Genomic DNA, 2,920 nt, shown 5'->3' with positions numbered 1-2,920 from the left:
TGGCGGCGGCGCCTCCGCTGTTGGGGCGGCGGCAGGCGCGGCGCTCTCTCGCTCCGACGCGCTGTCTCCCGTCGCAGACGCCACCGTCGCCGCCTCTCTCGTCGGAGACGGGAGCAAAACACAGAGAATCGGGGTTATGAAAGCAGCGGGTAGGTTTGGCTACGCTCAAACCCGGCAGTGCCGCGGTTTAGGCGTCTCCCTCCTTCCCAGCGACTGCACAAAATGGCGGCCGACGCTGAGACTGCTCCAGCTTAACGCTACGTACGTCGGAGACGATACGTAAACAGCGCCTCGGAAGAGCCAGAGGGCTTCGCGGAGTACTGTGGGTATTCTTGGAAGATTTTACGTCAGTTGCGGAGATGGATGCGTTTTGCGGTCGGTAGCAGAAAAACAAAGTACGGAAAGGGAGTAGAGTTCTCGCGCCACCTGAGCCAGAACTAGAGGTAGGGAGTGGAGGGGGAGAGCCTCCGGTGCGACGTAACATTCTTTGCGTCGTTAGCCGGCCCACTATTGCGAAGATGCGCAGTGTGCGTAACGCATTCTGTTTGGAGAATAGAGGATTTTGCCGGGTTCCGACACGGGACGGAACCCGGGCCTGCTTGTGCAAGTTGCTCTGTAGAGACAATAACTGTCCTCCATATTGCAGGCTTCAAGTTTCAGGGTCTCCAGGTGCCAAAAGCCCAGAAGTGTGGTCAGGGCCCCTGGCTAGCGCTCCTGGACGGCCCTTCCCGCCCTCTGGCCCCGCTGCCCTGGGCTTGGCGAGACTGGCCTCGCGGCCCGGCGCCATTTCTTTTCCGTTGCCTCGCTGCGCTGTTGCCGGCGGCCATGATGGATGCGGCTTGTCCGTTCTTTGGGGGGATTAGTCAGGCGGCGAGGTCCCTGTTAAGATGGATCTCTCTCTGCTACGCTTCGTTCACACCGGAGTGCATTTTCTGAACAGAATATTTGCACTGCCCTCGGTTGAGCACAATTGGCTAACAAAGAGCCAAAATGTGGGTGGAGCCTCTCTTAAGGTAGACGCTGAAGCGTCTCTGCCGCCATTACATGGCACCGCCTCGTGCCAGGCCCTTAGCGCTCTCCGGAGACAAAAGGTTTAAAAGCGGTGGTCTTCAGACGCTGAAAAGGTGAAGGCGTAAGCACATGTTTTTAACTAGGTTAGGCTGCCCTCATTTCTCAGTTCCTTCTAAACTGACTTTTTTCTCCCTCCCTGCTTCCTTCTTCCTTCAACTGCACTTTTAAAGTCTTCAAAGCTTGGCCAGGCAACGTCTCAGAATTGTCCAGTTGCTAGGACCCCTGGTGAGCAGCTCTTGAGTCTCTTCTATTTCTATAAATGGATAAAAGGGAAGAAGTTTGAGGTCTCTCACAGTGGTGTCTCCTACTCTGGCTCTACTGTTTCCTAAATTACTAGAAAAGTAGCATAGGGAAAGGAGCGTCATGACAGGCTGAGCAGATGTCTGTCAGGCCATAGACAGGATGGACAATCCCCGATTCTTTGGACAAGTGTTGAAGGCCTAATGATCCAAGCATTGTGCTAAGCACTTTGGCACAGCAGTGAACAAGCAATAAGTACCTACATCTGTGGAGATTACGCTAGTGGGGAAATAATAAATGTGGGGTTGTTTTTTTTTTAAGTTTCTTTTTTTATTTTCCCACTGTACAGCAAGGGGATCAAGTTATCCTTACATGTATACATTACATTTTTTCCCCACCCTTTGTTCTGTTGCAACATGAGTATCTAGACAAAGTTCTCAATGCTACTCAGCAGGATCTCCTTGTAAATCTATTCTAAGTTGTGTCTGATAAGCCCAAGCTCCCGATCCCTCCCACTCCCTCCCCCTCCCATCAGGCAGCCACAAGTCTTTTCTCCAAGTCCATGATTTTCTTTTCTGAGGAGATGTTCATTTGTGCTAGATATTAGATTCCAGTTATAAGTGATATCATGTGGTATTTGTCTTTGTCTTTCTGGCTCATTTCACTCAGTGTGAGAGTCTCTAGTTCCATCCATGTTGCTGCAAATGGCATTATGTCATTCTTTTTTATAGCTGAGTAGTATTCCATTGTATGTATATATATATATATATATATATATATATATATACCACATCTTCCAAATCCAATCATCTGTCGATGGACATTTGGGTTGTTTCCATGTCCTGGCTATTGTGAATAGTGCTGCAATGAACATGCGGGTGCACGTGTCTCTTTTAAGTAGAGTTTTGTCCGGATAGATGCCCAACAGTGGGATTGCAGGGTCATATGGAAGTTCTATGTATAGATTTCTAAGGTATCTCCAAACTGTTCTCCATAGTGGCTGTACCAGTTTACATTCCCACCAACAGTGCGGGAGGGTTCCCTTATGTGGGGTTTTTTTTGCTTTTGTTGTCTTTTTTGCATTTCTTGGGCTGCTCCTGTGGCATATGGAGGTTCCCAGGCTAGGGGTCGAATGGGAGCCATAGCCGCCGGCCTATGCCAGAGCCACAGCAACGCAGGATCTGAGCCGTGTCTGCAACCTACATCACAGCTCACGGCAGCACCAGATCCTTAACCCACAGAGTAAGGCAAGGATCAAACCCTCAACTTCATGGTTCCTAGTCCGGATACGTTAACCACTGAGCCACAACGGAAACTCCATAAATGTGTTTTTTTAATTGTTATTTCAACAAATGTTTATGTCAGGCAGTTACTAATTGAAATAAAAATTAAAAACAGTAAAGGGATAGTGTGTTTGTGCCTGAGGGGGAGGGGAGTGTATTTGTGACAGTATTTTACAGAGAATGTCCTGGGAAGGCCTTCCTGACCAAAGGACATTTGAGCAGAGCCCTAAAGTGGAAGAAGCAGGCTTACTAACAGGAAAAAGCAGGTACGAAGTCCCTGAGGCAGAATGTGGCTGGAGTAGATAGAGCAAGGAAGCCAGATAGGA

This window comes from Phacochoerus africanus, chromosome 7 (genome assembly GCF_016906955.1).
Source record: "Phacochoerus africanus isolate WHEZ1 chromosome 7, ROS_Pafr_v1, whole genome shotgun sequence".
NCBI lineage: Eukaryota > Metazoa > Chordata > Mammalia > Artiodactyla > Suidae > Phacochoerus > Phacochoerus africanus.
This window is presented reverse-complemented; position numbering follows the sequence as displayed.